Raw genomic sequence first — 12,261 nt, 5'->3', positions numbered from 1 at the left:
TGTTAGAACCAAACTTTCTATCAAATAACCGAGTGTCATTCACATGGTAAAGGGGCCTCTGGTCACTGCCTGGTGTGAGAACTGTCACACAGCCATACAGAGCACAGACCCTCCCGTGTGTGACACCAGTGCCCCAGCACTGTCCTCTCCTTCGACTTAAAACCCTTGCTCTGCTGGTGACCTGGAAGAAGTTGGCCACTTTTTCTGAGCTTCTATTCCTATCCACAGGAGAGACAGTGGTTGGACCCCCTCATAGGGTGGTGGGGAGGATCACGTAAGGTAAAGGTGAAAAACCAATTTAGAGACATTGACCAGATCCTAGCAGGCAATATTTCCCCCATTTTTCTGTCTAAACTGAGTCTCTCAATCAAGTCTTCCTCCCCCAGTCTCCTTCCCAGCCACATAAAGGGAAGAGGAAGAAACAAAGCAGAGTGGCCAGAGACAGGCCCAAGGTGACCTTGTAACTTCCCTGAGAGTTGGCCTGGAACTCATCTTGCCCCAGGAGCCCACTGTTTCACCCTACTTCACCTTCCTTGGCTTCCGAAGCTTAAAATAGACTGAACCAGTGTGGCCACATTTCACTGTGCCACTCAGAAAGAGCCCCCAGGGTGTTTGCAAAGCCCATTCACTGCCACAGGCTAGGCTCCGGTCCTGAGCTTTTCAGACACACCCGGGCTCCACCAGGTCTGCCTGAGGAAATGCTTTCTGAGAGGGCTCTGCCGGGCTGGTCTGCAGGCTGCCCGGTGGCTCCGATCAATTGATGGCCACTTTAGAGGGTGTAGAGGGGTTGTGAGACCCTCCTGGTGGCAGGTGCGAGCACCACTGGACAGATAAAATAGCTCACGAGTCCTTTAGGGCAGCCAGGCAAAGACTGAACGATGAGTCGGTGGGCAGGGTTCTATCCCATCTACATACACCCCCATCATCATGCCAAGTCAGCAGCTCTCTCTGAGCTTTTGAGAGGCATTAAAAGGCATCCTCAGCATACTGGCTTCTCTTGTCCATTACCCCTTGTGGTCTCATTCCCAGGCCTTCTGGGAAATCAAGATGGCTTCCTGCAGCGTCAAGAATATTCAAGGTTGTAACCAGCAGGAACGAGAAGGTCTCTCTCTTCCAAGTCTGTTATGACTGTCACTTGAATCAAACTATGTGCTTACCTAGCATGTAGGACAAGGTGAACTGGCCCCCAGAGTCCATTCTGACCCTTGTCCAAGGGGCTTCCCTGAATTGCCAAGGCTATGGGGTGAACTCTACAGTAACATTCTCCTCAAACAGAGTCTGTCCTACCTGATGTCCTGCCTGGCATTTCAGACGGTAGCAGTGAGAGGGGACCATTTTCTTGCTACCATGCTTGTGGCTTCTGGCAGGAGGGGCTGTTTCTTGCATGTGGGGGTTGGGGGGGTGTTTATGGTGCGCAGTGGAGGTTGAGGACAACCTCAGGTGTTGGCCTTGGGCTCTTTCCACCTATGGTGCAAAGTTTGAAATGAAATTTCTCATTTGCTCTGGAACTTGACCCCATAGGCCAGGCCAGACAACCTGTAAGCACCCTCCTACCCCAACAACATTCCTGGGGTTTCAGGCACACATCACTGTACCCAGCTTTTTATGTGCATTCTTGGGATTTGAACTCGGGTCCTTATGCGTGGGAAGGAAGCCCTTTAATGGCGGAGTCCTCTCTCCAGTCCAAGAGTGTCTCGAGTGCAGTGGTTCCAGCAAGGCCTTCTTCCTTACTTTCAGGCTTCATCTCGGAGGGCAGTGGACATTTTTCCCAGAAATTGGTTGAGAATTGGCTCCATGAGTCCTTCCAGGAACAGCCATTACCTTTCCCCTGAAAGACTGTCGGGAGGCTGCTTGGTCATTCCAGCTGCTCGGCTGCTCTGACCTGAAATAATCACACAGAAACTATGTTATTTAAATCACTACTTGACCCATTAGCTCTAACTCCTTATTAGCTAACTCTTACACCTTAATTTAACCCATCTCTATTAATCTGTGCATCACCATGAGGTTGTGGCCTACCAGCCAAGTTTCAGCGTGTCTGTCTCTGGTGGCGGCTCCATGGCTTCTCCTCACTCCACCTTCCTTCTCCCAGCATTCAGTTTAGTTTTTCCCGCCTACCCTCTATTCTGTCCTGTTCTGCTATAGGCTCAAAGCAGTTTCTTTATTTACCGATGGTATTCATAGCATACAGAGGGGAATCCCACATCTAAAGACTGCCGAAGCAAGCCCTCATCTCAAGGGCACTGTCTCTGTTCCCACGGTTAAGTGATGGCGGACGGAGACTCTGGGGCAGCAGTGTCCACTGCCCGTTCCAACCCAGACCTCAGAGCAAGGATCCCTGGAAGATGGATAAACCAGCCTTCAGCTCAGAGACAAAACAGGCTGTAGTGGGCACCGAGGTGCCACACCCGGACCCCAAATTCTTCTTTTTCATGTATCTGTTGTCCTTGGCTCTGAGAGTAACAGAGCTCACTTTGGCCAGGCTGACCCTTGTGCCAATCATGATAGTGAGAAGACAAAGCCCACATCAACTATGGAGTGGCCCTGAGATGAGGGCTCTCCCAAGGGCCTGTGAGATGGAGTTCGTCCGAGTCCACACCAGGCTTTCCTCCTTTCTGTCTTGGTCTCCTAGTCCCTCGAGGGTTTTCTGTACCAGTCATTTGCACACAAATCCTCATCATGGGGTCTACTTCAAAGACAGAAGCATGTTGAAATGAGGGCTGTCCGCAGCCAAGGGAAAGCCTGCCCTCCACACTGCATACTGTGTTGTCATTACTGCAATCCTGGAGGCAAAGTAGATTCCTTCTAGACAGGCTTGTGCTGCACATGTGTAATCTGAGCGCACATAGAGGTGAAAACAAGAGTTCAAGACCAGCCTTGGTTACTCCAGACCCTGTCTCAGAACAAAAGCAATAAACAAACGCCCTGAAAACCCAGCAACTCGGTTTCCTCTGTTTATAACAGAGATCACTATATGAAGACCCACTAAGAATCTAGGAGACCACCAACCCAGTCTAGCTTCACGATTCCTCGGTTAGAAAATGTTGAAGTCAGGAGTAATGGCACACACCTTTAATCCCAGCACTTGGGAGGCAGAGACAGGTAGATCTCTGTGAGTTTGAGATCAGCCTGGTCTACAGAGTGAGTTCCAGGACCTTGTCTCAAAATAACAACAAAAAGAAAATGCTGGCTAGTTACCAAGGCACTTTCTACAACCCCAAGGGTTTAGATAAATACTTGAGGAAGAAATTGCTTTCCTTTTTTGTACTTACTTGATTAACTAATCTGAGATAGAGTCACATGCTGCCCAGGCTGACCCCTTGAGTGATGGGATTACAGCAGTGAGCCACCAAGCTGTTTAGTGTGGTCCTGAAGACTGAGCCCAGGGCTCCATGTGTTCTAGGCTAGTATTCCACCAAGTAAGATACATCTCCAGTCCTTATTTGCTTCTCATTAACTCAAACAGAAAGTTAACATAACTGGACAGTGGTGGCTCATGCCTTTAATCCCAGCACTTGGGAGGTAGAGTCAGGCAGATCTATGTGAGTTCGAGGCCAGCCTGGTCTACAGAGCGAGTTCCAGGACAGGTCCCAAAGCTACAGAGAAACCCTGTCTTAATAATAATAATAATAACAACAACAATGATAAAGTTGACGTTGTTGGGAAGGATTCCCTGAGACTTGCTGAAGTTCCTGGAGGAGGCTTTGCTGACAGAACAGAAAGGGGAGAATTGAGCTATTGGGGCAAAGGCAGAGTAGATGGGGTCCATCTCAACCCTGCTGTCTTGGGTCACAGACCTCTCTGAACTCATTTTCTTGTCCAGAGAAATGATTGTCTTGAGTCCTTGCAGCGCCACTGATGTCATGGCCTCTGGGAGGGTGCCACACATGTGCAGGCTGTGACTTAATACTCAGCTCAGAGATGAGCACTTGAGATGACGATAGAAGTTACTTCTACCCTCCGACACAGGTTCAAGGCCAGCCTCACAATGCCCAAGACCAATTCCTGGTCCCAGCCAAGATGAACAGTGGGAATTTCCTTCTCAAAGAAATTCTTAAACCTCCAAATCAGGGCTGCCTTTGTCTCTGACCCTGGCAGCCCACAGACCCCCGCTCAGGGAGGGGCCATTATTTGGAAGGAGGTTATATTGCATAGAAATCTGTTTGTCTAATCATAGTCCCTGGCTTCTCGTAGGTGGTTTCTTCCAAAGCTTTCCTCTATTTGCTGCTTAATGTAGAAGAAAGCTCATTTGTGCAGTTTCTTTTCTCCCAGGGAAGCCTTGCTGGGTACAGCTAATGGACTACATATCCCTGACTTTAATGGCGTTCCAGGCAACTTAATGCTAAGGCAATTGGATGATTTGATATTATGAAAAGCATCTATTTTATTGCGGATGGAAGATTAACTACTTGGGTGTCCATTCAGGAAACAATTAAGTTACTGAGAGATATTTATTTCTAGAAAGAGGGAGAAGGTGGGAGGGAAAGGAGGGACAGAAAGAGGAGAGAGAAGGAAACAAGCGGGGGGGGGGGGGTGTGGAGGGAGGGAGGGAGTGTGGGTTACATGAGCCGGTAACTTTTCACCTGACTAAATAGCCCGGCTGTGTCAAAGATAAATGCCGTGTGAACCACGTGAGCAACTTTAAGGTTTCTGCTAATCATACTAAAGTTAAAGAAAAGAACAAATACAGATGAAACCAAACAACTTAACCTAGTCTAGCCGAGTTTCTCCTGCCTATTGGTGACGTCATGTCGTGGCCAGCATGACCAACGACCTGGCCTGTGCATTCTTTCTCCTTTCGCTGTCAGGACTGCCACAGTCCTGTGTGTTGTGGGCCCTTGGAATGCATCCCAGGGCAAGCTGGCTGCATTTAAGGCCACTGCATTATGAAGCATATGATCGGTCTCGTCTCCCCGCTCCCCATTTATTTATTTATTTAAAAAAGAAAACAAACTATCTTTTCTCAGTGTACACACCAATCCAAGTTCCCACTCCCTCCCCTCCTCCCATCCCTCCACATACCCCCCACCCCATTATTGGTCTCTTCTCCACCACATGATTAAAACTCCTCTCTGAAAGGACACTAGGACCCCCCAAGTGACTCCAGCCCCTTTGCTGCCCCTGTAGAGTGAATCAGTCTGTCACCTAGTTCCTGAGAACTCTCCCTTGATTCAGGAAACCCTACTTCCCAACTTCTGTCTTGTCTCGCCTCTGTACTCTGTGCTCTGACGACCCCTCCACACATAATTTCTCGTTTTCCCTCTCTCCGACTTTGAACCCAGCCCCCCATATCCAGATGAACCTTCCCAATGCCCGGCACCCTGAAAGCACCTTGGGCCAAACGTTCCAGACCAGCCCCACTCTCTCTGCTGTGCACACCAGCCCCTACATCAAAGTCATGGAAACAGACTTCTTAAAACATTTTTATTGTGCTATATATTTTTCTCCACTCCCCTCCCTGTCTCTCCTCTCCCCTTCAACCCTCTCCCATGATCCCCACGCTCCCAATTTACTCAGGAGATCTTGTCTTTTTCTACTTCCCATGTAGATTAGATCCATGTATGTCTCTATTAGGGTCCTTATTATTGTCTAAGATTGTGGTTTGTGGGCTGGTTTTTTCTTTGCTTTGTGTCTAAAAGTCACGTACAAGTGAGGACATATGATATTTGTTTTTCTGGGTCTGGGTTACCTCACTCAGTATGGTGTTTTCTAGACCCATCCATTTGCCCGCAAATTTCAAGATTATTTTTCCACTGTGTAGTTCCCCATTGTGTAAATGTACCACATTTTCCTTATCCATTCTTCAGTCAAGGGCCATTTAGGTTGGGAAACTGACTTTTTGACTTGAGACTCGAAGCTGTTCTTGTTTCTAAATGGAAAGGTTCTTCAAGAAACGGCTCCATCATTGAAGGGTGAGAATGCTATTGGGGACCAGGGTGTCTTCAGAGAGAGAGAGGGTACACTGGCAGCTCAGACTCAGTTGCTGGATGGACTTGGGCCTTTAGAACAGAGTAGAGAAAGGCTGTTTCCCTCTGGGTCACTGGGGCACGCCTCTTGTTTTTGTCTAAGATGTTCTTGTTACCCTGGATGCTCACATCACCCTCAGAACCGTGGTGTCATGTGGTGCAGAAACACCCTATTAGACCATCAGACTCAGCTCTCAGCGCAGTCCCACCCCAGCAGGTTTGTATCGCCGATGACAGCGGTTCTCAACTGGTGGGTCGCGACCCCTCGTCACATATCTGACATCCTGCACATCAAATATTTACATTATGATTCGTAACAGTAGCAACATTACAGTTATGAAGTATCAATAAAGATAATTTTATAGTTTGGGGTCTCCACCACCTGAGGCACTATGTGAAAGGGTGGAAGTATCGGGAAGGTGGAGAACCACTGTCTAGGGGCTTGTCAGACATTCAGACCCTCTGGCCCCACCTAGATGCTGATCCAAATCTGCATCTGGACAAGGTGATTTGTGGCCACACCACAGTGTTATAAGCTCTTGTCTACACCATATATTGGCCAGAACTGAAATTTTAGGTGATTCCTGTGTCACCAACCGGTAATTACATTTCTGTGCCTTTTAAAAATAGAAATCAAAGCGCAGCACGGGGTTCCTGAAAATACAGGGAAAAAAGCACACAGGCTTTTAAAAGGCACCATCAAAGTCCAGTGGCTTCATGGTACTGCCAGTTCCTCAGACACACTGGGGTGGCCTGGTTCTCCCTCAGGCCATCTGAAGCTTCCTCTCACTTGGCCAGCACAGGGTCCACCTCTGAATGTGTTCTCAGCCTCTCTACCTGACCACAGTAATGATACTAGGTGTCTAAGAGCTGTGATCGTGCCCGCCATGGCTTTTCTGATTAACCTTGCTCCCAAACTGAGTAGTCACACTGTGTCCACTGATCAGCCAGTGCTGCTGCTTCTGCGGATGTCCTATAATTCTAATTTTGGCCTCTCTCTGAGTCCCAGGTTCTCTCTGCTCCGTCTCCAGCTATCGCTTGGCTAATGTGTGTCCCTAACACTGGCCACCAGTGGTCACCAGACACAGAAGCTGAGCCAGAGAAGATGCTGGGTGACAAGCCTGGGATGATACTGTGGCTTCGAAGACTCCAGAGTCCTCAGTGATGTGGTTGCGTGGCTTTGCGGCTCACCTGTTCACCCAGCTCAAATTTTCTGAGAAGTGAAATAGGATGTAGTTGGGCTAGGGAGATGGCTCAGTGGGAAAAGAGCTTGCCACAGAAGCTGAAGGACCCAAGTTCAGATCTCTGGTACCTGGGGAAAAAAAAAAAAAAAAAAAAAAAAAAAAAAAACAAAAAAAAAAAAAAAAAAAAACAAAGAAAACTACCTAGTGCAGTTGTCCACAACCATAACCCTGGGGCAGTGCAGACAGGGTGACCCTGGGATCTCTGGTCAACCAGTCTAGAAAAAATTGGTGAGCCCCAGGTTCAGGGAGAGACCCTGTCTCCAAAAACAAACTAAGGCAGAGAACGGAAGAGACAGCAGGCCCAAGTCCACTCTGTCCTCCACATGCAAACCCAGGTGACTGCAGCTGCCACCCTCACCTGTACCTTCATCAGGTTCATGAAGTCTGAGAATGTCCCTTGTATCTACAGCACAGCTAGGACGCCTGGCACGCCGTGCCCTTGATACACGAACCTAACTTACTACTGAAAGCTAAATTACAGCAAGGACCGTGCACAAGCCAAGACTGGAAGGCTGTAATGCACTTACTCTACAGCTACCCAAGCCGTTGTCACGTGAGGCCTTCTTAGAATAGTGATAGAACTCCACCCCCACCCTGCTGCCTAATGCTGCTTTGTTCTTTCATCAAATGTCCTCATTTGGTGGAGGGAGGAGAGGCCTCCTGGGCAGGGTCTGCCTGAGAAGATGGAGCCGCAAAGGCATGGAAGCAAAGTGAAATGGGAGGGAGGTGATTTCCAAACAGCCCAGCTGAAAGGAGTAAACCGACTGGGGAGGTGGGAGGGCAGCTGGAGGCTCAGCTGAGGCCAGCAGTGAAGTCCACGACTGTCTGCTCACACAGAGACGTTAATAGCAACACGGCTGCATCACGGCTGATGGAGGCAAAAGAAGAAAGACCCAGCCACACAACAGAAAGCTGAGGGCCTGAAGAGGAGATTCACATGTAGGTCACTGCTGAGTCATATTCTGTAGGGACCTGCCCATCAGCAAAGCCTAAAGTAGAGCCAGTCACCTGCCACAGCCTTGTGACGGGTATCCTGCAGCATGGAAGCTGTGTGGGGAGAGGAGCCGGGTCCGAGAAGGCAGGCTCTAGAACAAGGGAATGTCACAGAGGTGGAGCTGCCAGGGAAGAAGGAAAGCCTCATCAGATTTCCACAGGACCTTTGGAACATAGGCGAGATAGTCCCAGGTGAAAACGCAGTTGGTAAAGTGTTTGCAAGCATGAGAATCCAAGTTCAAACCCAGAACCCGCTTACAAAAGCCAAGTGGAGTAATGTGTGCTTAGAATGTTGGTGTTAGGGAAGCAATGACAGGCAGATCCTTGGGGCTGACCAGCCAGTCTAGCTTACTCTGTGAATTCCAGACTCATGAAATGCCTATCTCAAAAACCAAGGGGGATGATCTGAAGAACGACATCCATAGTTCACCTCTGACCTACACACACACGCTCACACACACACACACACACACACACACACACACACTAGCCCCGGAATGGGAACAGGCCACCAGACAACAGGCGTCATACTTGCAGGAAGCAGGACCTCGATAGCTATAAAGTTCAGACACCCAGAAGTTTGTTACAAGAGCTAGGAGAATTTCAGATTTACAGAGCCGCCCCCCATCTCTGGAAGCCTGTGGCCCATTACTGAGGTTTAGCCACAATGTTGCAAACCCTCTCTGGAGACTCCTGGGCGAAAGTGAGAATTGTCCCTCTAGAATGACGAATGGACTGGGATAACCAGGGTTGGATGACCTCCACCAGTCACCCAGGCTGCTTCCCATGAAACCTCATCCCTCTCCACTTAAAGGAACAGAAGTACTGGTCAACCCACAAGCTCTGGGACGGGGAAGGCCACCCTTCCTGGAGAGGAGGGACCTTCTTGAAATCCACTGGAGCTGGACTGTGGGGCTCCATGGAAAAAATAAGAAGGCTCTCAGTGGTGTGCCGGTGGAAAACGGTCTTATTTCTTACAGAGAACTAGTCCAGAGAGAAATTATACTTAAAAAACCAGATGGTTCCTTTGTTTCCAATGGCTGCCTATAAATTCTCTATTTTTCTGTTCTGTGGAATTGAAATTGATTGAAATTGGCATTTTTTTGTCATGAGTCAGTTGACAAGAAAATTGAGAAAACAAAACAACCAGTGCCAAAGTAATATTTTCCTCTATTTCTGTCCCAGACAGTGGGTCCAGAGGATAGAAAGGTTTAAGGAAAGGAAGGAGGGAGGGGGAAGGAAGTAAGAAAGGAGGGAGGGAAGGAAGGAAGGGAGGAGGGGGAAGGAAAGAAGGAGGGAGGGAGGGAGGGAGGTGGGAGATGGGATGAGGGAGGGGGAAGGAAGGAAGGAAGGAAGGGAAAATCCAGACTAGAGCTGAGGCAAGTTGCTGTTCTTGGCTTGGAAGTCACAGTTTAGAAAGTGGGTGCTTCAGAGGAACTGGTGGGCCTGAAGGTTAGTCTGTATCCCATGCCTCTTGGGGCTCCCAATCAGTTGCTTGGCTCCTGGGGCTCCAGCTTCTGATGTTGCAAGGCTCACAGGGTTGAGGGAGAATGTGGCACAAATGTCACCAGTGAGCAAACCTTGCTGTTTGTGTGTCATTTGGCTTGTCTGTGTACTTCCAGATTGCACATGTAAAAATGGTGACAATACACACCATGCTCCGCTGGTCACAAACATCTCCTGCCCCAGAGCCCTGCAGGGTGGGCACACTTTGGCAATGGGACCTACATGAGCAGCTTTATGCCAGGCTGGTGGTGGACATGGACAAAGAAACTGCAGGGACCAGTGGGGGACTTGCAGCACTAGTCAGCTTGGTCCATTGCTGTCAACATGCTGTGCACGTGGAGAAAGGCTGCTGAGCTCTTAATGCAGAGAATCGGCGTAGCAAAGGGCCCTTTGCAGCCCCTTAGTAGAAATGAGGTCCAAAGGACGTTGAATTTCCCATATGGGACTTTCAGAAACGGATGGCATTTCACTGGGGTGGTGTGGTAGACTGCATAGATTTAAATACATAAATCTATTAAGTCCTGCCTTTGTTTCAAAGCCTGACCCCGACTGAGTCCTGTGGCATCTTGTTCATTATCAATGTGCTTTGAGTACAGGATTTTTGCAGCTGTGTGGGATCCATGCGTCGCTGTCCTTCCCTTCTCAGAACATTTTGATGATGAAATAATAATAGCCATCCCCGTCCTAGAACCTCCCCTTAGTTCTTGGAGCGCGCCGTGGCATCCTCTCTGTCGTGGACAGCACATTCTGAAGGGTTCAAAAGACTGTGTCTCATATGTGAGAGGTCCACCCCACCCTAAGGAAGGGCAAGAACCCTGCAGTGGGAAGCCACAGAGTCAGCAAGTCAATCCAGCGTTTTAGGGTCATGGCTGAAAGACTTTAACAGGAAAAACTCAAACAGCAGAGAGAAACATCACGGTCCTGGGCATGCGGCCATCTCCACTGTAAACTGTAGGCATGGATGTAGGGAGCAGAGAAAAGCTGAGAAGCCACAGGAATTAGAGCTGTGGAAGTATCGCCTAGTCATCCTTCTGGGGGAAAGTGGGCCAGCTGTTAAATATTCAAGGCAATTGCAAGCACCTTGAGAGTCAGTTGTTAAACCACTAGAATGTGAAGTTAGTCACTGGGTAACATTTACGCCATAGAAACCAGTAAACACTGCAGACCAGGGGTCCCGTCGCATTCCACAGGGAGCCCAGGCCTAGGGAGGTCCCACTGACAGCAGCCGGCTATTGTGAACGGGCGATAGTGATTTCGACCACAAGCCCGAAGCTAACAGTGACCTTAAGTGCCTTGCCGAACAAAGCAGAGACTTCTGCCAACATCAACTCATGGTTCCAGGAACAAACTGGGATTTCACCTGTAGCTAAGCACACTGGAAATCTTCAGGCCCATCCTGGTCTCGTCAGCTACATCCGCACACCTAGCCCTTGCTCAGGCCATAGGTTTCTCACATGTCTGTCATATTCATCATGGATATATCTCCTGATAGACTCACTGAGCACGGCATTTCAACGAGAGCAGCCGTTGTCCTGGAGATGGGCCCTCAGGAATGAAGGCGCAGGAACAGGAAGGACCGCAGATGTCCGTCATCTCTCCACATGATAATCTTTTCTCGGAGCTTTGCAGCTGCTCTGGAGTTATTTCTTCCAGGCTGGACATGACCACAGCTGTCTTGAATGAGAGCAGCTCTGTCACCCATAGAAGACACTCATGGGGTGCGGCCTGATGATACTCATGGGGTGCAGCCTGATGACACACCCTTTGGGGAAGGGAAGACCACAAGGAACCTTTGCAGCTACCACAAGAACCTACTCCTTGCCCAGGTCGTATAAGAGCTAGCGTGTGGACTGGGGACTGGGACCCCAGGGCTCTTTAGCAAGCATGTCTTCATGAATCATCCACGCCACACATGGGACTCTTCAGTGGCATCAGCGTGGCTGTTTGTAAGTTGCCCGAGAGACTTCCCAATGATATGGCTGCCTTTATGTTATCCACGCTCCAACTGCAGTAAGCTCAGTCTCTGGAGGTGGAGTTGGATGGGATCCAGTCCTTGGCATGCTGCGTCCTCTGTCTCAATCGTCACAGGAAAAGTCACACAACAGCAGTTTGCGTTTGCTCCTCGCGGCTATGACACCTCTCCACCTGGCCTTGTCCAATACCTGTCACTAAATATTGTTGTACACTCGTGGTGGAGTGTTCCCAGCTATGCCTCCTCCCCTCGGTTGCAGAATGCATCTAACTTCTCCCGTAGCCTCCACTAGAACATCAGTGGGTGTCTCAGGCACTGGCGTTAGCTGCTGTTTGCTATTGGCTTCCTACCTCCAACCAGATACAAGCCCAATGAAAGACCTGATCTGCACCCCAGCCTGGGGCTCCTCTGTGCACATCCTCCCCGCCTCTGCCCACTGCCATGATTTCCTTGTCTTTCCCAGAGGGAGGGAGGGCAGGCTCTACTTCAGAATGTTTTATCTGTCTGGAAGAGTCACCAGGGGTCTTCATGTCTTCCTGCTTCAAATCCTCTGAGTACCTTATTTAAATTATGACCTCCC

The sequence above is a fragment of the Microtus oregoni genome, unplaced genomic scaffold (genome assembly GCF_018167655.1).
Source record: "Microtus oregoni isolate MIOR12 unplaced genomic scaffold, Mior012 000012F_ref0000307, whole genome shotgun sequence".
Classification (NCBI taxonomy): domain Eukaryota; kingdom Metazoa; phylum Chordata; class Mammalia; order Rodentia; family Cricetidae; genus Microtus; species Microtus oregoni.
Note: the sequence above shows the minus strand (reverse complement) of the source record.